The 27,864-nt window shown below is 36.4% G+C and overlaps 1 protein-coding gene across 6 annotated transcripts in view; it reads left to right on the top strand.

Moving 5' to 3' along the window:
* LOC149807480 (prostaglandin E2 receptor EP3 subtype-like) overlaps positions 1–27,864 on the top strand; it is a 73,311-nt gene that overhangs the window by 35,433 nt on the left and 10,014 nt on the right. For 2 of the 6 annotated variants that reach the window (XM_089967053.1, XM_089967035.1), the window contains exon 1: positions 19,439–19,682. The exons of the other annotated variants lie outside the window; for them this stretch is intronic. The gene's annotated coding sequence lies outside the window, so the exon portion shown is untranslated. Of the gene's footprint in view, positions 1–19,438; positions 19,683–27,864 lie in introns of those variants that run through there. 6 annotated transcript variants of the gene reach the window in all.

Genomic DNA, 27,864 nt, shown 5'->3' with positions numbered 1-27,864 from the left:
TCGATAATCCGGATCATTATTATCAAAATCTTTATTATAATATTTGAAATATAATGCGGCAGTCCAATCTTCTGGATCCATATTGATATACTCTGGCAGTAGATATTTATCTCTTTTATCATAATCATGTGCAGCAAGCTCAATTATTCTATCACGATTTTTGAGAAATTTAGAAACATCCGCTTTGAATACATCAGCGGGTTCTGGTTGTTGCATAGGTAGAACCTGCTGCACAGGTTGAGATTGTTTTAATCTTGCAGTATACTTGTTTACTGCATCCATGTAATTAACAAACTTTGGATCGGTTGTCATGGCCTTATTGGTATTGTGATGCACATTAAATACCCATCTAAACCAAAGTTTACGAGCTGCTGGTTTATAATCGGGTTTTAATATCGTTTTTTGTTTTTTAAGATTTTCCACAGCAAACCTAGCAAGATCATCGTCATTTCTGATTGATCTTATTTTATTGATATTTTCTTCGGTAAACTTTTCATTAAAAGGAACTCTAGTAGAAGTTTGTTCTGTTTCATCCTCCTCATACACATCCTCTTCTTTGTCTGCGGTTGGAATTTCCTGTTCAGGTTTTTTTCTAATTCCACTGGGTCCTGCTTCGACAGGTACAGGCCGAGGTCGTGTTTGTTCTTCAATTTTTTTCAATATAGGAAGAATACAATGTTTCTTATCCTCAATATCTTTTGTATCATCCAAAATAATCTTTTCGGTGGTCTCGGTAATTGGTTTAAATAATAATTCGGTTGACTCATTAAATCCTTGTTTTGCATCTTCGACGGCACGTATTTTCTGCTTAACCGCTTCTTTTATTGGTATATATTTCTTCAGAGTTTCCTGTCGCTCCCTTGATATTCTTGTCCTCAATGATTCTCCAACATCGATGATTATGTCATTATTGATGTAAACTTTAATATAATTCTATGCAATTAGATAATAGCAGCAGGGAGGGCCCTACCCATGGTCGGTCGTATGGCAATAAACAAAAAAAATTAAAATTCACGTAGAATACGTTTTTTTTTTCAGCTAAAATCTTCAGACTACGGTTTTATTGATGGAACAGGGTTCAGTAACAAGTAAACTTCCCCATGAAGCCTTTATTCGGTAAATAGAACCTTTCTACGAGAGAGTTTTCTGTGGAAGGTTTATTTTTCGACGGTACCCTTGGTCTGTCTGCCCTCCCTGCTGCTAACAATCTGATTAAAATCGCTGTTATACATGAAGATCTGACAGCGACCGCTTAGGGGTCATGCTCTGGTAACCTATGTTATAACCATAATCGCTAATTTTATCAACCAATCAGATGAAGTCTTATATCTTCGGGTTTGGAGACAGCAGTGTGGATGAAGAGCAGGACTGTGTACCGAACAATCTGATTCACTCTCAGATTTTTGAAAGCTACGTTTCTACTAATTCAAAGGTCACCAGAACATGACCCTTAAGCGGTCGTCGTCATATCTTTACGTAGGACAGCGTAGATCTGATTTTAATCAGATTGGACTTGTAAAGCCTGCCATATGCTTTCTTTGGAAAAAGGGGTGAGTGTTGCAGTGCAGGAATGACTATTCAATTACATTGTTTCAACTTCTATTAGCCAGTTTTAATCAGGTGTTGCAAAATTGGTCGTAAATTAAGGAGGTGGGTATGTGGGGCTTGTTATCATTTTTATTATGATGTAAGATGTTGGTAGAGATGAAACGTCACATAAAATTACCTGGAAATTGGAGCCAAAAGTGGTCCGCAGATTTTACCGATATATAACAAATACTTGATCAGTATCACGTGAGTTGATGTCCAATCAGATTTCGGAGAATTCGGTCCATTCATAACACTTGGAATTGTATTTCGTTTGATCTGCTGTTGTGCTGCATTTATCTAATGTTTTGTTGTCTTTTAAATCTGATATTACCACTGGCACTGTAATATCTGCATGTATATTGTTACACTGTAAATGTGTACTATCATTGTACCTGTCTGTTGAACGATAAAATGTTGTTATGACGGTAAAATGGCTCGTACAGAGCTAATGTTGTATGTATTTTGCTTATACGACCGACGTTAAATAAAAATTTCCAGTATCTTATCTTGCATCTTGTATTCTGCATTTTGTACAGTAAATTGTTTAAATGACAAGGAAACCATTTTGTACAATAGCAAATCTAAAAGAACCAACAAACAAAAGACAGGCAAAACCCGAATGCGATTATAAGCGTGTGTGATTTTGATTTTCAACGTAGCTTTAACAATTTTTCAGTCATATCGCTACGATGTCTGCAGTGTAGCAGTTTATATGGATGTCTAGCACTGGAGCATCATGCCGCAGACATGTAGCATCATGTCCCACCCAGTCATATTATCCGGACAATAGGCACACCCGTCCTAACACTAACCTGTTAATTCTGAGCGCCTAGCGAGACAGCTGCTAGTACCATTTTGTATAAGTCTTTGGTACGACTCGGCCGGTGTTCGAACCTGCGACCACCCCGCATCCAAGGCGGATGCTCTAACCGCTAGGCCACCGGAGCAGTCGAATACGATTATAGAGCAATGCATTGAACAATAAAAATCGCTATTAAACAGATAAACGTTTTACATCAGATTAGTAGTATTTAAAGACAATATTTCAATGAATCCTTTACAGATTTTCATTTTTATACCATTTATTCCGCAATGTAATGCAGAATATAAAACTACGTTGGTGCTCCTGGTGTTACAAATACTACAATTTTATTTTCTTTCATCATGGATTACAAAACTTTTGTAGCATCAGCACAAAAATGGAGTAGGGCGTAGCAACGGAGCTGCGAGCCGCGAAGCTGCACTGCCCGATAATTTTTTAATTTAAATAATTCCATATTTAAAATAAAATATCAGTCAATAGTCACAACAAGTTCTCCAGAATTTTCATATTTTATACTACTATGTACGAGTAACTCCCTATAGTAAGGTAATCTCGTTCAGCCAGTCATCTTGCATGACTTTGTAATAATTCGCCGTACGAAGCATCTTGTAATGGTCAATACAAAGGGTTGTAACACTCAAAACGAGGCCTAACCAAACGCTTGGAAAGTCAATGATTGGTTGACAAGTTAGCTAATGTCATAAAAAATGTCTTAACAAATATCACATCAATGTACAATTACGTATTTTTTAACGTTTTTGACCGATATCGTCAAATACTTATACCGGTCGTCGGTTCTGAGTGATGATTTTGTAAATCATCTAACAGTGACACTAACTCAGTGTGCATTCGGGCCATGCTCGTCCCTTTTCGATGGGGGTAGAGTTTGACTGGCTGAAAGAGACTTGGACGTAATCGTACTGATACTTCTAAGGTTTGTACAAATTTGGCGGATGAACAACCCGGCTATATGCATGGTTTTCTACATTTTGTGGATTCTCTGTTCATACGAATTCAGTCGCGTACTAACAGGGGTGGGGGGACTGGGCGGTTGCCGAGTGCGCCAGAGGTCTTGGGGCGCTAAAGCAGATGATATTTTCTTCGAAAATGAACAAAATTGTGTGTTTGTAAAATTGTTACTCTTGAATCCCTACCTTTCAGCAAATTACGTAACGCACCCGTATAACAAGAATTTGCAAACTCATTTCTGCTGCCAGCGTGTGCATCATGAACGAACAGCTACTCTATCCATCGCCCCCCACCCCCAAGACCCCGCTAATCTTCTTTCGCATCACACCGAGTGAGAGTGATACATGCATCGATGAATACTATCGCCTGGCTCAAACCAGCTAATATAGACGTCTATCTTCGAATCCGCCAGACAATCACTAGAAGCTAGATTTATGAGAAAGGGTGTGGGTGGATTATATGTTTGTAAAAGCCTGCAGATCACGTGAATTTCAAATAACGCCGATTTCATTAATACAGGTTGATGTGAAGACATATTTATATTTTTGTAAAGAAACAGTCCATAAATAAATCCATTTAGTTAAAATTTATAGTTTCTGTACATGCTTAACAGCAATATGTTTGAAGTGAAATTATTGGGCCAAATGTGGAAATGACAGTCATGCATGGAATGGTGCTTGATTGTCTTTCTTGTGTGAATGATAGAATTTGGATGCCATGAAAAGCCATTAAATGTCATTAAATTGCAAGAAAATCGTTGGCAGCCAGGGTTACTCCCTGGGCCCTGCTGGGGAAGCTCACAGCGCTCCCCCGGAACCACCTAACTGGTTGGAGGGGGCACTAGCCCTCTCTCAAGAACCCTCCCCCGGCTTCGGTCCTTCGGGCTACGTATTCTGACCCTTTAGGCCATCCACATATACTCGTCCACATTTGTAAATGTTGGCGATAATTACGTCGTCATCATATACTATACGACCTTATTTTCATGGTGAGGTCAAACTCATATGTAATAGTTTGTTTTAATTCAGGTATATTATAGATTGTACAAGCTTTATTTCTTAGAGTTATTGTTTGTCAAGTATAAGTGCGTTTCACTGTGTATTTCGTGCATTTACATTGAACGGACAACCCTTTTCACGTCTGAATCCCCACAATATTATTTTTATTTTATCCTTTGACCGCGCCATCAACTGGTAATCGAATTGCAGAATAACAGCGGCAATACTTTCCATCTATTTCAGTTTAGGATATATTGTTTATTCGTTGTGATATGTTAGGAAACAAGGAATTTAAAAACTATTACAGATACCATCATTTAAAATAGATCAGAAATTATGCGAGTTACTAATCTTTGTTCAAGATAACACTGCGAATAATGTTACACTCTCTCTCTCTCTCCCTCTGTATGATGTGAGCATATATGCAAACTTGTACGTGTATACCATGTATGTGTGTGTGTGTGTGTGTGTGTGTGTGTGTGTGTGGATGGATGTAAAGATATAAAAAATCAAAAACGTTCAAATCTTTTGATTGTAAATAAAATGAAGAACTCAGTAAACTATATAATTATCTTATGAACATAAAAAGACGTGAAAGATACTGACACGTTTAAGTAGACGGTTTGCGATCCAAGATACGCCTCATTAGGCATATTACATGTCAATTCCCTCAATGGATCTTGTTCATCCCCAATTGAAAATGGAGATATCCCATCTATTCGCATGCTGTTACATGATAATTTTTCCGGTGTCAGCATGCAATGGCAAAACATTATTTTTCAAGTCTTATTACCCTTTTAATATCTAATTAAAACCCATGACACCCGTCATCTTCGTTTTCGGAGTGCTGACTTCTGCATACTAGCTGCTGTTTCTGATTTTATCTAAATAAATCATCTGCTGTAGTTCAGTAATATTGTTGAGATAGAGGTGGCCAGGATGGCTATGTATTGTTAATTAATAGTTTCCCGCCTTATGGGTTCTTTTCATGATAGCTCACATATTGGCTTTTCCCATGAGGAGGATTGAAATTGTTCATCTCGCGGACGTGATAGAAAGCATGGGTGGGGGGTTGAATGCACACAATTTTTGTCCCTTTTCCCAAGGGAAGGATTGAAAATTTTCCTCACGCGGACGTGATCTTAGATACAAAAAATGTCATATGGTTTGGCTAGTTGTATTGGGGATTTGGCTTTTTTGGAATTGAAACCGTTTATATCCGAATAAAATATTTTAAGTCTTCCTGGCTTTTCCATTGTTCGTGTTATTTACTATGTCTTCTGGTTTTATAATTCTGTTGTTTAGGTTTGTACTATTGAGAGTAAAGTTAATTGATTACATCGTTTTTAGGTTAATTTCCTCATTGATTTCGTTTCTTGGGGCCACGTCTTTTGTTGTTTTCTTTCGGGGGGGGGGGGTCATTTTGGTTAGGTCTGTTTTTCTTCTTCTTCTGGTTATTGGGTTTATTTTTTGTGCACTAGGTGTGATCGATTTGCGTGGGCTAGATGGTGAGGTCTGGTATTCCGGTTTGGTTTTCCTGTGTAGGTGTGATCTGTATCGCTGGGCTGTGGTGTAGATAATATACTGGGTTGTGGTGTAGATGATGTACATGTTGTCTAGTTTGTTTCGTCATTTAATGCGTGTAGTAGTAGTTGAGGTTTTTGTGTCATTTCCTTAACCATTGCCTTGATTTTTTTGTGTTTGGTGTATCCACTCCTGGAGATCTCTTTTTCACCACCTTGCCCTCTTTTGTCGAGTCTCCAGTCTCTTACTAGATCCCTTTTTCTTCTGTTTTTTTTTAAATATTTGTTTGGATGGTGTTATTTCAGATGAGTCAGTTGCTGCTTCTATTTCCATCTCATTTTCAGATGGTGTTTGTTCTTGCGGTGGCGTGATTTGTGGTGTTGTTGTTGATGGTGATGGTGGTTTTGTTGTGTGGCTGTAGTTTCTGTAGTGGTGGCTTGAGTGTAAATGATGCTGTTTTCTAGGCTGCTTGATGACCCGATTTTTGTGACCGATGGTTCCACAATTGCCACATGCCCTTGTCATTTGAAAATTGTAGTATCAGGTCTGCACTGGTATCCCATAAAGTTTAAAATGTTCTGGTATTTTAGGGGCATATCTGAAGTTAACTTTAACAATGATTTTTCCATTATACCAACCCGGGAAGGTCTTGAAAGTGTCCCTTCGGATATCCAATGTCTTAACACCGGTTCTCGCTTGGAAACTCTCCTGGAAAACATCCAAAGGAATCTCCCTCGGGAACCGCGAGACATAAATCTCTGCAAATGTTTTCTCTATCAGTCTGGTCATTGGAGGGGGGGGGGCGGTCACGCTGGCCACCCTATCCCCCAACATAATATTGTCCTTAGGCAACAAAAACTTCTTCTTGGGGATAAAGGAGGACTACCCCTCTCCCAATAACGTGAAAGGTGTCTAAATTGTTGGAATGAATTCCTCTAGCTGCCAAGGCAGCTAAAATGGCAACATCACTGGGCCTGTCCTGGGCCCGGATATCAGACAGATCAATTGTTTGGACCGACGGGTCCCTAAAAGCTTTAATAATTCTCCCCTGTTCCACTTCCTCCTCCTCTGTTCTAAGATATTCTTGGAGAAATTTCTCCCCATTTACACGTGTTGGTGTATTTGTTGCCATTATGGATTTGGCGAGACAAAGGCGCAATAGCTCTGAAAAGAATTGTTGAGATAAACAAATTCTGAACTACAGCGGTTTAATAATTATTCAGTTACTGAATTGATTACTTTGTTTCGCTTTGTTTGCGAAAGACGAGAGACAAGAATTACCTTTGTCGTGTAAGCTGTTTTTCCTGTGGGAAAAGGGCGGGAAAACTTAAATCTTCGCTCCTTTGCTGCCTGTGGCTTGCATGGGTGGCATGTATCAGATGTGCATTGCATACGTAAACTGATTTCAGCCAAGCATCGAGAAACATATATCGGTGCAGCAATTGCTCATTTCAGTTAGAAATCTGCAGATCAAAAATTACAGATAAGATAGGGGTGACGTCATTGTTTCAGATAAAACTTAACATAAGATGAAAGATTTTTCAGAATACTGAAGACTCTTCGGCTTGTCGGCACGGTATGTATTCATGTATAAGCTAATGTATGTATGATCAATCAATTCTCTCTCTCTCTCTCTCTCTCTCTCTCTCTCACATGAGGGTTTTCTGTAATTTGTTTTTAGCAACGCGAGAACTTTGAAAGTAGTAATTGTCACTTTTAAACGGAGCGGAAGCACGGTCATTTTTGTAATTTGTATTTTTCTGTTTTCATGCAAATAAATCTGTCTTTGTTGGTTAGAGGGGCATGAGAGACATTTTTGGACTTCATCATGCAGAGGAAACAGGAGCAAGCATTGTGTTTTCCGGAAAATCCACGTTCCCACAGTGGACCTTAATTCTTCTCACGTTGTGTCCGTCAACTTCAACACAATGCCGTTTAGTATTCAAAGACTAGCACATACGTGTGTTGGGAGAGATTAAAGATTTCTTTTTTTTTGGGGGGGGGGCACCAGACAGATGCCCCCCCCCCCCCACCTAGCCAAAGAATAAAAATGTTTTTATGTTTCACTGAGTCCCCCAGATATGTTGCTTTGTTTTTTAATTTAAACAGAATTTCGATCAAAAATTTTAAATGAATTTTTGACGGGGTATTTATTTCCTAGTGTATTGTATAGAATTGTTCTTCCGAGTCGGTTTCGATCACCTGACTCGGAGTCCCTCTCCTAGTATCTTTGTTACCTTGGCTAAAGGTCGCCTACGTCCCGTGTTTGCTATGTGTGAATGTGCTATATGTCTGTTCGTGCTATAGTTGTGCTCGTGTTGGGACAGCCGTCTATATCGAATTCTTCCCCAGTTGTCCTGCGATCCTTATAACATGGATCTTCTAGATTTTGTACATATTTATATTTCCAATTTTTTAGAATAAGAATTTTGAATTTTGGGCGAAGTAACGGTGTAATAATATTTTTGGGGAAAATAAACAACTATTGTTTTAATGTGTGCTATGTGTGTGTCGTTCTTCGCAAATCTATATTTTGCTGAGGTCAGCTGTGTTCGAGAGAGCTCCATATTTACTTCATCTTTTTACTTCACTCTCTCGAACTTGCCTACCTTTATTTATTTATTATGTTTCCGAAAAGGGTTGCCAAAAATTGTATTTCCTATACAGTTGAGTGACGGTATAGGTGTTAATATAGATTGGTTTCTATTGTGTTGTATGTCTACTTTTCCGCACTATGTCGCATGTCTGTTCCTTCCTTCCTAGCTCCATGTGAGTGTAGGTCTCTGTTCGTGTTTCGTTCCTATAATTCTTAAAGACAAAAGAAAGGTATTAGCATTCAATATACATTTGCTTAAGTAGAAATGGAGAGGTATACGTTCTACTATTATTTGTCAAGAGTAAACAGGAGTAATGTCCCATTGGGGTAACTACCGTTGGTAGTTATCATTACCTAAGCCTCTCTAGTTTATTTTCCTATGACTATTATTTGGCCACAGGCCATCATTGTTGTAACGATATAGTCAGTAATTTTATACAGCGTATTTTTAGTAAAATTCCCATCAAGATATAAAAGGCTTTGTTGTTTATATTTATCTGTTTTGTTTATTTCAGCTTTTACCTTTTCCCTATTAATTTTTGTTTTTTCACATAGTATTATCACATGGAATTTAGAAAACGGGCCTCTTTTACACAGTGGACATTTTGGCGGTACTCTGACCATGCGCCGTCTCACTGCAGCCTCTCCTGTTAACCATGCATCGAGCATGTATTTAAAGCAGAGGCTTCGAATTTTAAGGGAGCCTAGTTTCATCCAGTGCTCCCATGCTCTGTCCCATCTAACGTATAAATTTTCTTTTTCTGCCGTGCTTTTAATATTTTTTGTTAAAACTCTTTTATGTTTTTGAATTTTCTTGGAATTTCTAATTGTTTTATTAATTTATTATTTTTGTAAATATCGTCCCTATTTCTTATGGAGAATCCATAACGGTATATGTAAATACCTTCCCATGGACTCTTTGGTTCTACTCTTAGCCTCTTAAATCTATTTAAAATATTGCCGGCTTTAAGTAGTATAGGGCTGGGGAGTCCTACCCCTCCCCTTTCTTTAGCTTTATATAGTGTTTCTTTATTAATATAATGAAGTTTAAAATCCCAAATGTAGTCTATGTTATTATTATCTATTGTGCTTAATGCTTTGTTACTAATATCTATAGATCTTAAGATATAATTAATATGGGCGTACATGTATGTTTTCGCTACTTGTACTCTCTCCATTAGGCATCGTGGCGTTAGTGCCCAGATTTTCACATTCTGTTCGATTGCTTCTCTTATTTGTCTGCAGTTTTCCTTCTCTTCATTTTCTCTAAAATTGACTCCCAAAACTTTGATCCTTTTCTTGATTAAATGTGGGGGCAAACCTGGGTGGTTACCTTTCCAGTTTCCTATTTTGAGTATTTCCGTTTTGTCGTGATTAATCTGTGATCCTGATGCTTTGTTAAATTTGTCAAATTCTTGGATCAGGTGTTTAAAGGAGTTATGATCCTTTATAAAGTTTGTACAATCATCGGCGTGTTGTAACATTTTCACTTCTTCTTTTATATTCGGTATTTTAATACCTTCAATATCTTTATTTAGTTTAATGCTCATGCTTAGTATTTCAATCGCTATTACATATAATAGCATAGATAGTGGGCAGCCTTGCCTCACCGATCTTTTAATATCAAATTTACCCGTCTTTGCTCCATTCACCTGCACTCTTGAAGTTATTTTTTTGTACAGGATTTTGGTCCATATTTGAAATCTGTTCCCAAAGCCAAATTTTTCTAAGACTTTTTGTATATAGTTGTGTTCTAATCTATCAAAGGCTTTTTCTTGGTCAAAAAGTACCATAGCAGCTTTTTGTCCACTATCATTTATATGTTCAATAATTGTTTTTATACTTAATATATTATTTTGTATGTCTCTGCCTTTGGGACCACATGTTTGATTTATATTTATTATTTTCCCCATTTCCTTTTTTATCCTATTCGCTAAAATTTTGCTTAGTATTTTATAGTCCGTATTTAGGAGGGAGATGGGCCTCCAATTTTTAAGATCTTCCCTATCCCCTTTCCCTTTATACAGTAGTGTTATTATCCCTTCCCTCATACTCTCTGTCATGACATCATTTCTAAGTAAAATATTATTATACAACCATTCTAAGATGAGCGACAACTCACCACAGAATTTCGCATTGAAGTCCGTGGTGAGTCCATCTCCACCTGGGGATTTTCCTTTGGTGAGGCTTCGAATACTTTCCACTATTTCTTTTTGCGAGATGAACTCATCACATAAGTCTTTATGTGCTGATGATATCCTCTCGCACTGAATATTTTTTAGATAGTCATCAATTTTGTAGTCTTCCATTTTTTGAGATGTATATATTTGGGTGTAGTATTCCTCAATGTATTTGAGCATTTTATTTTTATCAGTAGTTTTTTCCCATTAATTTTCAAGGTCTCCATAATTTTTTCTCTCCCCCTCCCACCTCCTAATCTCTTCTCGCTTATACTGTCAAGCCCTTCCGCTTTTCTGTATATATGTGTGAATTTTCCTGCTCTCAATTCTTTACCCCTGATGTTTTCTTCTATTATTTTGTTTAGTCTATCGTTTAGGTTTTTTCCATATCTGCTGTGTTTTCCCTCTTTAACTGCCGTTCAATTTCCTCTTTCTCCATTTTAAGTTTTTTACATCTGATATTTGAATTTTCAATAGCTATACCTTTTATTTTTAATTTAAATTTATCCCATTCTCTAATAATATCCATGTTTCCTCTTTCAATAAACCTTTTTAATTTTGTTTATAAAATTGGGATCCTCCAATAACTTATTGTTAAATTTCCAGCCCCATTTTCCCCAGTTATTTTTAGCTTTAAAATTTACTGTCATGTATATAAGTTTGTGATCAGAGATCTTAAAATCAATTATTCCAGCCTCTTTGTGTGTTTCTTCGTTAAAGTTTGTACACAAGAATTTATCTATTCTACTCCCTTTGTTTATTTTATATTCATATGTATATTGTTTCCTAAGTATATTTAACTGTCGGTATACATCTTTAAATTATGCCTATTTATGAAGTTTTCCATTTCTATCTTAAATCTTATATCATTGGTTGTTAGTTCCCCCTTCCTATCTATATTATCCCCTACCCAGTTATAGTCCCCTCCTAATATTACGTCTTCCATTGTATATCTTTCTAGATATTTTGATAGATTTCTAATAAATTCCTGTCTTGGATATTTGTTGGAAGGCATATAGAGGTTAATAAAATATATTTTCCCAATTTTGACATGCAGTAGTCTCCCTTTAAAATCTTTACCCTCTTCTATTCTCTCCCATTGGATTCCTGGTTTATTTTTAATTATTGTTGCCACACCCCCTTTCACATCATTCCCCTCAAATTCATTTTTCAACAGAATTCCATTTAAGTGACTTTCACAAAAAGATATCACGTCATTTTTAAAATCATATGGGTTTCTTGTAAAAAACAAAAAGAATATCATAATTTAGGTCTTTATTGAATTTGGCAAGTTTTTCTATATTTATTCCATTTACAGTTATTGAGTATACTTGGAAGTTCGTTCCTTCCATTTCTGGTTGCCTCCAGGTTGCCGCATTTATGGTTGCCACTTGATTTTATTTTGATTTTTATTCATAATATTTTTTTAGATTTTTATTCAACGGGGACACTGGTTTCAGAGTCCCCCCCCCCCCCACCCAGTCAAAATGATGGGTGGGGTTTCTTCTGTTGAATTTGTATTTCCTTTGCTTGCTTGTTCAGGCTTGTTCTCTGTCGTATTGTCTTCCATTTCTTTTGTTTGCGTTTCATCCGTCTCACTCTCGTATTCACGTCCTGTTTCATAATCATCATCATTTCCAGTTTCTTTGTCATTTTCCTGTTCATCACGCACCATGAATCATCACCACTACACTAATCAAAGTGAACACAGTGACGATATTCTCGATTGCCTTAGAATACATATGAATGTCTTCAAGATAAACAGGAAATGATTTATAAACTTTAAAGCCAAAACCTCTTCCATCTCCAGTTTGGAGATCATGTAGTTAACAAAGGTTTACCAGGTGATATTTGTTTAAAGCCGTGAAAAATAAGAAGCCAAAATTTAACAACAATCAGTCCAATTAGAGATACATTTTACAGCCTTGGTAAACAATTGGCTTTGCCATTTTGGGCGATCTACAGGGCATTATTGATGGATATATCGTGTTCAGCTTATGCCTAATTTTATACAAGTTCAACAACGGAGTGGAGGGGCGAGCAAGAAGTATAAAGGAGGAAAAGAAATTCCACTTAGATAAACGAAACCGACATACAAAAAAGTGGGGATTATTTTAAATTGTACATCAGATACGACCGTTTCTACCACAAATGCCATTTCACAACTAACTTTGCATAATAGTAGGCATTTCTGCTGAATTGCAAAACAATAATGATATGATGGATGTATGCAAACAGTTAAGTGCTGCAACATGGGGGATAGTGTCTTTTTCTTACATAAGCACATACTGATTCCACCCTATTACTTTCTTTTATTATTGCTTTTAGTTTCACTGATTCAAAGTTAGTTCATGTGATTCGAAGCTTAGTTTTGGTTTCCAATCATTCAGTGCCATTAGGACGATTATGGGCGTAATTTAATTATTTCGCAATGGTTGCCTGATTACTAAACCCTGTATAAATACGCTCTTGGATCCACGTTCTTCGGCGACAAATGTTTTATCTTTATTCACGGTAACTTCTGAAGAAGGCTAATTGGGTGCAAAATATAAAAATATAACAAATTTGTAATTAAACTGATAAACAATATTCGTATGACATTCGGGTACTGTTTGAAAAAAAATTGTCATTTGGATTGAAAGAGTGTACTGTACCAAACAAATAAAATGTGCATACACTAAAAATAATACACACAAGTCCATCCCTTACCGAAAATATTTAGTGATCACACTTTTTCATCACTTCTCTCGTCAGATGACCAAACCAGCAATCCTAAGTATATTTATTAAGCTGTTGGTTATGTAATACGGCATCACGTGCTTCGCAGAGCCTGCGTAAAATTTTTCCCGATTAGGGACCACACATTTAAATGTAACAAGATGTCATGCTCCCGATTTAAATATAAAATTATAATATATTTTTCCTACAAATCGCATCAAGTGTAATTTGTTAAAGCTAAATCCGATCACATCCCCATCCCAGTAGCGCATAGTGAAAATACACAGTGATGGTGAAGATTCAGATAAATTCGTCTTTTACGAACTATAAATGCATCTGTTAACCCAGAGAGAGAGAGATATTGTGCACCTTAACTTTTGGTCGACGTCACCCTTTTGTCAACCTGGAAAAAGGGGTTGATAATTAGAAAGTAATTAATTTTTTAAAACGTGTTCTTTTTATCGTCAGTGTGAAATTCGTCTACTGACAAAATATTGAAATAAAATTGACTCCGTTCTTTTTTCGAAATAAGTACAAAGGTAAAATACTGTGCAGCTGTTCATGTTGTTTTATTTTAGCAAGAATTCATATGGTAAACTGAGTTATTAACCTGCTAGCAGTGCGCTTTTCTCACTTTCTTATTATATATTGTTAAATCTGGACACAATTAATATGTACAAACTTAACGCTTCGAGCATTCATTAGATGGAAAGTCAGATGGATGAGCATTACTGGAATAACATTCGCGACGACCTTATAATTATTTGGAAACATTAAAGATAAACAGAAAATAGTAAGGATTTACAGCGTTTGAAGCCAAAACTTCTTTAGCCTTCAGTAAGGAGCGAACACAGTTTTACAAGGGATACCTGCAGAGAACCGTGAAAAATAAGATGCCACATTAATAACAATCATGTATATTTGGGTCGCAAGTACTAAACAAACAGCTAGCCTAGCAGTAGTTGCATAATGGATAGCGCGGTGTATATTTAATTGTCTGGCAATATGTTAAGCAAACAATGTAAAAATGACTGACAGAATGAGATTCGTTAATACGTGTGATTCCTTTTTCCTGTTTTTGTTTAAAAGCAGAATATATCTTATATTATAAGTACATTAAATTCAACTTTGTATATTTTGTGAAACGAATAAATTGTCTCGGCATTTTTGGCTAGGAAATCTTTAAATAAAAGGGATGAGAGCAGTGGTAAAGGAGACAAAACCCTTTACAAGGAATATCGAGCCAAAGTTAACAGAGATTCATATAGTGGGACTTCCATTCGAAGTGGATACAGACCAACTTGTTCTAAAAGTTGAAAAGAAATTTGGAGCGAAGGTCGTAACCCACAAGATGGCAACAATTTGGGGTTTTGCGCCGATCAAATCCGGAAACAGAGTTATTTATGTGCAAAAAGAAGATGCAAAGAAAATACCCCTTTTTTTCTATGTCATGGGGTTCAAACTCAGAAGTTGGTATAGAGGAGCAGAGCAAGATAGGAGATGCCCCAGACGTTTTCAAACGGGACACGAACCACGTGATTGCCCAGGCGTAGAACAAACAGCGCAAGGCACAACCAACAGGGATAGGTACGCAAGTAGGGTGGCAGCTGCACCACTAAATCGTAACATGCAAGAACCCGATCGGATACTAAAACTCATAAAAGAAGTCAGAACTTGTGTACAAACTTTAACGAAGAAACACACAAAGAGGCTGGAATTATTGATTTTAAGATCTCTGATCACAAACTTATATACATGACAGTAAATTTTAAAGCTAAAAATAACTGGGGAAAAGGGGGCTGGAAATTTAACAATAAGTTATTGGAGGATCCCAATTTTATAAACGAAATTAAAAATGAAATAAGAAGGTTTATTGAAAGAGGAAACATGGATATTATTAGAGAATGGGATAAATTTAAATTAAAAATAAAAGGTATAGCTATTGAAACTTCAAATATCAGAAGTAAAAAACTTAAAATGGAGAAAGAGGAATTTGAACGGCAGTTAAAGAGGGAAAACACAGCAGATATGGGAAAAAAACTAAACGATAGACTAAACAAAATAATAGAAGAAAACATCAGGGGTAAAGAAATGAGAGCGGGAAAATTCACACAAATATACAGAAAAGCGGAAGGACTGTATAAGCGAGAAGAGATTAGGAGGTGGGAGGGGGAGAGAAAAAATTATGGAGACCTTGAAAATTAATGGGGAAAAAAACTACTGATAAAAATAAAATACTCAAATACATTGAGGAATACTACACCCAAATATATACATCTCAAAAAATTGAAGACTACAAAATTGATGACTATCTAAAAAATATTCAGTGCGAGAGGATATCATCAGCACATAAAGACTTATGTGATGAGTTCATCTCGCAAAAAGAAATAGTGGAAAGTATTCGAAGCCTCACCAAAGGAAAATCCCCAGGTGGAGATGGACTCACCACGGACTTCTATGCGAAATTCTGTGGTGAGTTGTCGCTCATCTTAGAATGGTTGTATAATAATATTTTACTTAGAAATGATGTCATGACAGAGAGTATGAGGGAAGGGATAATAACACTACTGTATAAAGGAAAGGGGGATAGGGAAGATCTTAAAAATTGGAGGCCCATCTCCCTCCTAAATACGGACTATAAAATACTAAGCAAAATTTTAGCGAATAGGATAAAAAAGGAAATGGGGAAAATAATAAATATAAATCAAACATGTGGTCCCAAAGGCAGAGATATACAAAATAATATATTAAGTATAAAAACAATTATTGAACATATAAATGATAGTGGACAAAAAGCTGCCATGGTACTTTTTGACCAAGAAAAAGCCTTTGATAGATTAGAACACAACTATATACAAAAAGTCTTAGACAAATTTGGCTTTGGAAACAGATTTCAAATATGGACCAAAATCCTGTACAAAAAAATAACTTCAAGTGTGCAGGTGAATGGAGCAAAGACGGGTAAATTTGATATTAAAAGATCGGTGAGGCAAGGCTGCCCACTATCTATGCTATTATATGTAATAGCGATTGAAATACTAAGCATGAGCATTAAACTAAATAAAGATACTGAAGGTATTAAAATACCGAATATAAAAGAAGAAGTGAAAATGTTACAACACGCCGATGATTGTACAAACTTTATAAAGGATCATAACTCCTTTAAACACCTGATCCAAGAATTTGACAGATTTAGCAAAGCATCAGGATCACAGATTAATCACGACAAAACGGAAATACTCAAAATAGGAAACTGGAAAGGTAACCACCCAGGTTTGCCCCCACATTTAATCAAGAAAAGGGTCAAGGTTTTGGGAGTCAGTTTTGGAGAAAATGAAGAGAAGGAAAACTGCAGACAAATAAGAGAAGCAATCTAACAGAATGTGAAAATCTGGGCACTAACGCCACGATGCCTAATGGAGAGAGTACAAGTAGCGAAAACATACATGTACGCCCATATTAATTATATCTTAAAATCTATAGATATTAGTAACAAAGCATTAAGCACAATAGATAATAATATAATAGACTACATTTGGGATTTTAAACTTCATTATATTAATAAAGAAACACTATATAAAGCTAAAGAAAGGGGAGGGGTAGGACTCCCCAGCCCTATACTACTTAAAGCCGGCAATATTTTAAATAGATTTAAGAGGCTAAGAGTAGAACCAAAGAGGCCATGGGAAGGTATTTACATATACCGTTATGGATTCTCCATAAGACATAGGGACGATATTTACAAAAATAATAAGTTAATGAAACAATTAGAAATTCCAAGAAAATTCAAAAACATTAAAGATTTACTAATAAAATATAGAGATAAAAAAGATCTATGGAATAAAGAGGAAACTTTAACATATAACTGGATAAGGGAGGACGTAACAAAAAATATTAAAAGCACGGCAGAAAAAGAAAATTTATACGTTAACTGGGACAGAGCATGGGGGCACTGGATGAAACTAGGCTCCCTTAAAATTCAAAGCCTCTGCTTTAAATACATGCACAATGCATGGTTGACAGGAGAGGCTGCAGTGAGACGGCGCATGGTCAGAGTACCGCCAAAATGTCCACTGTGTAAAAGAGGCCCGTTTTCTAAATTCCATGTGATAATACAATGTGAAAAACAAAAATAAATAGGGACAAGGTAATAGCTGAAATAAACAAAACAGATAAATATAAACAACAAAGCATTTTATATCTTGATGGGAATTTTACTAAAAATACGCTGTATAAAATTACTGACTATATCGTTACAACAATGATGGCCTGTGGCCAAATAATAGTCATAGGAAAATAAACTAGAGTGAGAGGCATATGTAATGATAACTACCAACGGTAGTTACCCCAATGGGACATTACTCCTGCCTACTCTTGATAGATAATAGTAGAACGTATACCTCTCCATTTCTACTTAAGCAAATGTATATTGAATACTAATACCTTTCTTTTATCTTTGAGAATTATAGGACAGAGACCTACACTCACATGGAGCTAGGAAGGAAGGAACAGACATGCGACATGGAAAAGTAGACATACAACACAATAGAAACCAATCTATACTAACACCTATACTGTCACTCAACTGTATAGGAAATAAAATCTTTGGCAACCCTTTTCGGAAACATAATAAATAAATAAAGGTAGCCAAGTTCGAGAGAGTGAAGTAAAAACAATAAAGTAAATATGGAGCTCTCTCGAACACAGCTGACCTCAGCAGAATATAGATTTGCGAAGAACGACACACACATAGCACACACTAAAACAATAGTAGTTTCCCCCACCCCCCACCCCTAAAAATATTATTACACCGTTACTTCGCCCAAAATTCAAAATTCTTATTCTAAAAGCTTGGAAATATAAATATGTACAAAATTTAGAAGATCCATGTTATAAGGATCACAGGACAACTGGGGAAGAATTCGATATAGACGGCTGTCCCAGCACGAACACAACCATAGCACGAACAAACATATAGCACATTCACACATAGCAAACACGGGACGTAGGCAACCTTTAGCCAAGGTAACAAAGATACTAGGAGAGGGACTCCGAGTCAGGTGATCGAAACCGACTCGGAAGAACAATCCTATAGAATACACTAGGAAATAAATACCCCGTCAAAAATTCATTTAAAATTTTTGATCGAAATTCTGTTTAAATTTAAAAAACAAAGCAACATATCTGGGGGACTCAGTGAAACATAAAAACACTTTTATTCTTTGGCTAGGTAGGTGGGGCATCTGTCTGGTGCCCAAAAAAAAAAAAAGTGATGAATAATGAAACAGTGACGAAGACAGTTAATTTTTTCATAAAAATCACTTAGTTTATTGCATGAACAGCCATTGACTGAGAGCATACTTCAATACTGTATAGATGAATTGGGTGCATTAAAAAAATTATCAAGATCTCAAATAATCAACCATATTTTCAAGTCGACTGTTAAAGGTATTGTATGCTGCAATGTTTCGGCTGTAATCAAGGCCATTAGACCTTTTTATTTTACGTTCAACTGTCAGTCTCCAGTTTGAAAAAATAAAACAGTAATTATATTCAAGTCCGGATCAGGGCAAATATCGGGGGAGGGTTGTTAAAAATTTCAAATTACCCTGACTTTCCTCGAAATGGCACCAAAGCAAAAGTCTATCTGTCTATTTGCTCAAAGTGTGCATAATACCCAATAAACGTACGCAAGAATAAAACGATGGTAACATTTCAGGTTGCAAGTCTATGTTTGTACAGTTAAAACTACGTTTGTGCGTGTACGTTTTTTTGTTTTTTTTTTGTTGGTCGTGCTCTGTGTCTGTGTGTCCGGAAACCCCTGGACCCCCCACCTCACCCAGATCAGGCTCAGATATTTAGTTTTTCATTTAACGCTAGAGAATAGTTTTACGCGACAATATGAGAACTTAACATCATATGCGTTTCTCGGTTCACTTTTTATTAACCAGCTAACATCTGTTTAGTTTTAAGGTGTGTGGTTTTGTGATATTTTCTTTGATAGGTTCAAGTACATCTTGAAACTTCGAGGCGCGACATTGATCAGTTGCTTGTACATGTGCGAACTGTCATGACTGCTGGTGTTGACTGGATGCAGGAATGTACATTAACGGAAGTAACGGCTGATATCAGAGTAATACACTCCAAAATATCGTGCCGGGTGATGCATGTAGATTTCATGGAAAAAGTGATGATAAAATAATTTGATATTATTCACTGAAATCACGTCGTTCATGGCATGAATGGCCGCTGATAGAAAGAAGCAGCCAACACTGTGAGTACAGGTATGTGCCTTTAAAATAAATGCCTTACTCTCTCATTGTCAGTGCTATTTTCAAAGTTTAAGGTTAAAAGTGCAGAAAACCTTTTCATGGTTTAGCTCGTGTGTATCTTTTATTTTAATGTACGATGCCATGTTCTTCTTGTAAAATTAACTTTGAAAAGAATTATGACACGTATGTCATAATGTTCCAGTGTTCTAGGTCGTACATGCTCGATATAAATAGTAAATTAGTTCATTTGTAATCTCTTATGGAATGTTATATGTATTGCTGCATTCATTAAATTCTTCAAAAGTGGGTATTGGAAATATTATGGAAATAAAAGGGAAACTATGACAAATTTTTTTAGCAGCACACAAAATACATTTATGAAATATCATTTATTGAGAATGAACATCGCAGTTACCGCTTGATGCAGAAAAGTACGTAAACTGTAGCATGAAAATTTCGCTACATAATGGACAGGGTAGGTAGGTACAGATATGAAACTGACATTTTGTATGGTCGGGCTTACGTTGTCGGGGTTTCTCTCTGTTTAGTGTGTCGACTCGCGGTGAGAATACGATAGAATGATGGAGGGGTTCCATAAAACCCGCTACAGCTGCAATAAAATCCGTGACAGACTTGCACTAGATTGAGTGGATTTCCACCAGAAGGGGTGGAAAATCCGCCAGATTGAATAGACTTTTATTACTCATAGTGGGCACTTAACCCCTTCCCCTCCATTCTCGTCCACCCGCTTGAGTTGGGCGAGCCATAAAACACGATGTGTGTACTGTGCCTTTCCCATCATACAATGAGCCTAGCTGGAGGTGGTACATGCAAGATCACCAGTCCGGCCCTCTACCGACTAACTATCTCTGCTTGCTAGCATTGACTTTTTATTTTAATGAGATATGTTATTAGTGCCGTTTCAACATAATGTGCACGTATGCAATGGTTCTGTATCATTTTAGTTTAAGTATTTCGTGATTTGTTAACGTTTGGAAGTTTAAAGCCATTTTAAAGACACGATAGGCTGTACCACAGGTGCTCGACACGAGCGTAATATGAAATAAAAAGACGGAAATAGCTGAAGGAGATCGAGGGTCAGGCGTGGAACGAAGTTTTTGGAAGTTACTTATATTGTCTCTGTTATAGTATGATAGACAGGGTCCTATGTCCGAACGGGTCATGGGGGTAATCTGAGGAAATTTTGTCACTAAGTATGACTTTGTCACTCATTATGATTATTTCCTTCAGGATATTTCTTCTTTTTCAAGCTCGAGTCGAGCACATGTTGGCCAGTATATTTTGGCTGAGAACGAGCCCAGTAGGATCATGTGATGAACCACCAACCCACCTTCAATCAATCAATTAATTAATATGTCCTTATTCTAAAAGAAAGAGCATGGCTTTACACGAGGAGGGCATTAAATAATTACAATTCGTGAATGGAGAATAAAACATATTAGTATTATATACTTAATAAATAATCTCATTACTTTAATGCTGTTGTATAAGCCAATATCCAGCGGTATTCGCTGTAGTTAAAGGTCACTTGGCACTTATCGTGTACAAACGTGTGATATTATTATAGTTATAAACAAAACGCATTGGTTATGTATGCACACCATAAAAATGTTTAGTGTTAAAACTCCGTTTTTTTAAATGAAAAAAATGTATTCGGCAATCTCCATAAAAAATCGGTAGTTTCCGCGTGCCAAAACCGGATATGACGTACATGTATCCCTTCTATTCACCCCTTCCTTACACGGTGTCCTCATTCGATAAACTACTTCTGGAAACGGCTAAATAAAAATGGTGACAAAAGCATGGAACACTGACTACGTCATAAGTCTGATGGCCACCAGATGCTGAGAAAGACTGATATATTTTCTACCTGATACAAGTGCTGGTTGTCCGATAAATCAGCCCTGCCCCAATCCTGTGTTGATACTGATGTACGATTTGTGGATATAATGTCCATTAAAATGTTCAATTTTGCTGTATACAAACCTGTCCGAAACAATTCCGCGTACAGTTTAGACACTTACCGGAATTTGATAACAGCCGTATATAGCCATACAATTTATGTTCGCACTGAACATTGGATTGTGTTATTTAAGGTTGTTTTACAGGTAGTTAAGCATATGATTTTATCCCAGAAGCTCAGTACATATCGCCAAAAGGATACCGGTAAATGACCAAAATGTGCACTGATATGTTACAGACAAACCTGTCTGCAAACAATTCGTCGATTTTATGAAAATGTGATATCATACCCAATAAAGGCCCAGCAGTATCAAAGGTCCTATTTGCTAAGTAATTATCTATCCATTCCAAAAGATTTCCATTAAGTATTCGTCCCATCTGCCACACTCACTCAAAGGCTTTAGATCTGTCCCAGAATATAACGCACAGAGTTTGCTTTAGTCAGCAGCATGGATCGATGATATTATAAGTATTCAATACGCCCACTTCAGTTATGTCCGTATGCGATGTGTGAAGGGTTACAATGGAGAAACCTAGTAGCGACATGTTCATTATCTACGGGGGCAGCGATGATCGTCCCCAGGGTCGATGTGGAAGAAAGTGGATAGCCCACATTTGGCTAGCGAAGATGCCTCCCTATCTGCGGACTGGTACTTACACTTCAGTTCCAAATCAAACATTGAAGACAAAGAATATCAATTACGGCACATTTTTGTTTCAAATTAGCATCACTTTTAGTGTGGATGCAGGACTTTTTTTAGTATGGGCGTGATTGTATAAAGACCTTTATATCGACCGTTAAGTGTATAAATATGAATTTCGTGATTGCGCAGTCGCTGAAAGTGTTTTTGTTTCATAATGGAATTGTGACCAGGATATAAAGCTGCCACTATATTACCTTGGCATACTATGAGCTTTAAATCAATGAAAGGAAAAAGAAAGACCAGTGTCGACCCAAATCACGCATTGCATCTAAAATGATGGGCACTATTAAATTATGCAGATTTGAATATTTTCGTACAATGAGGTCGCGGATTCAGGAATACTAAAGTTCATGAATTTCCGAAATAAGGCAGATCAATCCACTAACACAATTTACACCAATAGCAGTAGTTTTTTTTTTTTTTAAACCGGCCTTCTGTAGTGAAGACAAAATCAAGATCCAGTAGCTTTAGTGTCATCAGAACTTCAATATCCACTACTAAGATCCGGACAGTGGACATAATTAAGTTGTTACAAACAAAAGATGCGTTTGCTAGCTTGACCTTTACGCCAGCACCTTGCACAATAACATATTATTTACATGATTATCTATATTGGGAAACAGCATGTAAACAATTACTATCAACACACTTCAGTTTAATTGATGTAAAAATAATTGCCGTGAACATGATTATCATTCAAAGGGATTAAGCAAAACCAGAATAGTACCCATGCCCTAGACAAGGTGAAGGTTCGGTTTCGATTTTACCAAATTATTATCTGACAAATCAGCGTTTTCTATCGCAAACGTTTAAAACAAACAAAAAATGAACCTAACACAAATTGTAAGCCAGATCCATTGCTTACATTGGAATCCGCATTTTTGACCCAGTAATCTTGAGTTGTCTTGGGAATTGGCAAGATCAGAATCTTTGAAGTAGCTACGGAAGTGCCGTAAGGTCATGAGGAGACGCGATGTCTCGTTACTTGCGTTTCGGATTCCGTTCACAAAGGTGCAGTTTTATTGGTTATCATGCTCAGTCTGGTGCAGGTCGTCCCTCTGCCACGTGACCAGATGGTGCCAGACAGAAGTGTACTGATATTAGATAAGATCGTAGTAAACTGTTCTCATTTAACCCGTGTTTTTAATGGCTATCGACTATTTTACATTGCAGAAACACGCTGGCAACAGTGAAGAATAATGTAAATTTTTAAGGTATAAACTTTCATCAAATCTCAATAAAAGTTGCATTTATCTGGTCGTATGCAAGGGTAACGATGTTTTATTTTTGTTTAGAAACAATTTTCAACGACAATAAATCATACAAATTCATAAATTTGGCATAATTTGTTGAATAAATATTGTTCTGTACCTGCAAAATGAAAATTCAATCAACATTTCGTCTGATTTCATTCTTTAAACGAGTTGTTCAGAAACAGGGGGAAGGAGTAATATAAAATATATATCATAAAATCAATATGCACTCCTTACAGTATAGTAATATCTTCAAACAACCATTTTCGTAACATTAATAAACTTGGTACCATCGTGTGATAAAATCAATAGATAAATTAAATTTCTTAGTACCCACAAATGTTAAATTCATCTCTTGTTGGCTATACAGTTTATAAATATATGAGTATAAACAGTTTTACTTTCTTGATCTTTAATGTAATTCGCATGCAGTAGATGCATGGTGGATGAATATTGAAACAAAATTCAGGATCAGAGCTATTACATCTCCTTTGCTTCGTGTCGAATCTGAATTTCCTTGGACTCTTTATATATATATATATATATATATATATATATATATATATATATATATATATATATATATATATATATATATATGGGAATGAAACGGGCATCGTCACCAGGCATTATGTGTAATGGGCATCGAGCGAAATCAGTAATCTGATTAAAATGTTAGAGTTGTATTAATCATCGTTTTTGCCTGAAATGCATGTAGGAAACACATTTTGGGGGCTATTTCCGAACACATCCTAATACATCGACTTCCTAGAGGTTTCCCATTAGCCTAATGCCTAGTTGTGTTAGAAACATCGTTTTTCATCGATTATTTCGCTAGCGCATGAGCGGAAGGGTAAAAGTTGTAGTTCTTTTTTTGTTGTTGTCTTTTCTTTTCTTTTTGCTTAACAGACACATCATTATCGTATCGAGACCACTCTTTATTCCAAATGCCAACCTTATCCTACTTTTTGCTAAGATTCACCTGTCTGTGTGCAGTTCAGACCAGTCTGTCTTAGATTTGAGGCCAAAAAGTCTAAAATCCGGACACAAAGTCGGATTCCCACCACGGGCGAATTTAGGGTGAAAAAACGAACGGGTCCAAAAAATTAGGTTTTTCATTCTGTATTTTGTAACGCAACTAGAACATCCAGATTATTTGGTATCATTGTAGAGCTACATCTGTCTACCTTTATATAATACCCCCACTTTAGTGTATTATACATCACCTTGACGCTACAGAACTCGGCAGTAGGCTACTACCTCCTGCCACTTAAACACGGCTCCCTGGGGTTAATGAGTTAACGGGGCCTCAATAAAAGCAACGAAACACTCTGTATTATGTAATATTCAAACTTTCAGAAAAAAGCATTGACTCATTAACTATTTTTAGATTCGAAAACCTTATTAGATTGATCGTTGCATTTTTATATGCACGAGATCCCGCAGTCAAATAATACGATGCGAAAAGGAAAGAACTTTTAAAAAGAAATTTTTGTGGTAATTTTTTTCCAGATGTCTTTATGTGTGTGGATGCGTGCGTCTCTGTGTGTGTTCAAGTATATTCAGTTAATTGTGGAAAATGTATTTAAAAAATCCAAACAAAAACTAATCACACGTGCAGTACAAATAGGATATTATATTATCATGTGACACATAGATTGCGTGCTCCATGATAAACCGGTAAACAATTCTAACATTTGCCTCAAGGAAACATGACGACACGTAAAACCTATATTAGGGCCCACATCAGCAAGTAAAAATAGTTTACTGAGTCCTGAGAATCAACTGTGCCGGAAATAATATTTTCCTGTTTCGATTCTGTATGCGTGCCTAATAGATGATAACAAAAAGCACTTTGCACATATCCCTCTCGCCATAAATCAAAAATTAATTTTGTTCTCCAAAATTTTAATAACGCATAAAAGTTCTCAACACGACTATCAACGATGAAAAATTTAAAAGTTTTCGAAGAGCTTCGTTTTCGATTTCAACACGTGAGTGGAAACCTTCTTGAAAGTTGCTCAAAGCCCAACACACGCTCATAATGTATATGAGTCAAGAGAGAGCAATTTTACACGTACTGATATGAAATATGTAAAATCCATTCAGAGTGTTTAAACACTTGATTCAGAGTGAATATTGTATTACTTAACACATAATACGCATTAACTCCAAATGTGTTGTCAAGAACATAGATTTCTTTTTTCTATGGCGATGTTTATGTCTATCATCCTCATTTTTGTAGATCACTACTTTGTCATTATGCCTTTGAAATATTTAAATATAATCCTTTAGAACTAGGCTGCACAATGGAATATCTTTCAAATGTTGTGTATACCATGCTGCGATCACTCGTATAAGAGTCGAGTAGGACTCGTATAGGATACACTGTAGCACTGGAAGCTAGACAAAACACTTGCGAAAGACAATCCATTTAAAATTGAAACTGTAAGAAAGTACAAAAGTTTTACCTGGAACAGCTCCTTACAGAGTAATGTCTGGTTCATCTCAAAACTTCAACAATCCACATTAAAGAACTGTTATCTATTTATGAAAATATATTCACTCTCCAATAAATTGTTTCGAAAGGAATGATACCACGGTGATCTCGAAATCGTGATGCAGCTCTAAGTCGTTAGAAGTAGTATTAACGAATTGTTTACACTAGCCTCAATGTCAAGGTCACATGCAAAGTGTCTTGAACTAAATAAAGCATTATTTACATCGATGAAACGATGTGAACTCTTTCTTCTACTGACCATGATGTACATGTAACTCTGGTGTCATGTTAAAGCATACAAACCTTGTTGCATTTTATATGTCCGTCTTAAGTCAGGCGTTTTATGTTATAGCACTGTATGTCCATTTGTCAGTCCGTCAATTTGTTCGCATTTGCTTGTTACGCCCAGAACTTTGTAACGGTTGGAGATATGTTCATGAAACGTTGCCCAAGTATATATCATGACTAGACAGTATGCCAGGTACCATATTTAGGTCCAGGCTTACCTGCGTCAAGGTCAGTGGCACTGCAACATTAAATGTAATTCTGGGACTTGTGGATTGTCAAACCAGTGAAGACAGGTTTAATGAACTTTGCCTTATCATAACTTTACGGTGTGTTGCATTCTATAGTCAGGACTTCCACATGAAGGGCAAGGTCACTGCTGGGGAAAATATAATTTGTGACTTGTATTTTTGTTAGAGTAAAACTTGTAAACCACTGAAGATAAAGTTTGAAACAAGTGTGTGTGTGTGTGTGTGTGTGTGTGTGTGTGTGTGTGTGATTAGGATATTTAGCATAGCTGTAACAATGTTCCAGTCATATCGCTACGATGGCTGCAGTGTGACAGTTTATAGTGATCTCTAGCACTGGGGCATCATGCCGCAGACATGTAGCATGATGTCCCACCCAGTGACATTATCCCGACACCATGCCCACCAGTCTTAACACTAATATTTAGCTCATAGCGAGGCAGTTATTAGTACTTTTTTATAAATCTTTGGTATGACTCGGCCGGAGTTCGAACCCGCGACCTCTCGCATCCGAGGTGGACGACGCTCTAACCACTTAGGCCACCGGAACAGTCTTGAAGATAATTTAATAAAGCTTTGTTTGCCCATATATATATATATATATATATATATATATATATATATATATATATATATATATATATATATATATATATATGATAGAATTAGCTGCTCGGTTTGTATTTTAGTGTTCGAAGATTGGCAATTCGAGATGATACTATTTATAAAATGCTATATATTTGACATTTGTTATTCGATGAAAGTAATAATCGAACATGATGATGAGAATCCACATACTTAATCATTATTCATGACTTATTATGTGTTAGCGCAATAAGGAGAATGAATAATCTATGTAGAGCGATTGTTTTATAATTGGAAACCTCGTGTAAATCATTTTTCTTGGAATGGGGAGAGTACTTGCAAGCTTAATCTGTAAATTTGTTTTTCGTGAACGGTGGATGACAAAGAAACGTTAGTTATATTCCTATAGTTTATACTGACACCTTAAAGCATTCTGTAACTTACACCATTTGGCACTGTGCCTTTATTGGCAGAAATGGTTTTAATAATATCTATAATTTCTTTTTCACAAATGGTGTCTTTATTCAGGGTATCATAACATCTATTTTTGAAAAACGGGGTCGGGGAGGCTATTTTGAAACACGGGGTGGGGGAGGACATTACTGTCATCAATACTGTAATCGAAGTAAACTTCTC

Source organism: Sinohyriopsis cumingii, chromosome 1, assembly GCF_028554795.1.
Source record: "Sinohyriopsis cumingii isolate HCF-2022 chromosome 1, ASM2855479v2, whole genome shotgun sequence".
Lineage (NCBI taxonomy): Eukaryota > Metazoa > Mollusca > Bivalvia > Unionida > Unionidae > Sinohyriopsis > Sinohyriopsis cumingii.
This window is presented reverse-complemented; position numbering and strand designations above follow the sequence as displayed.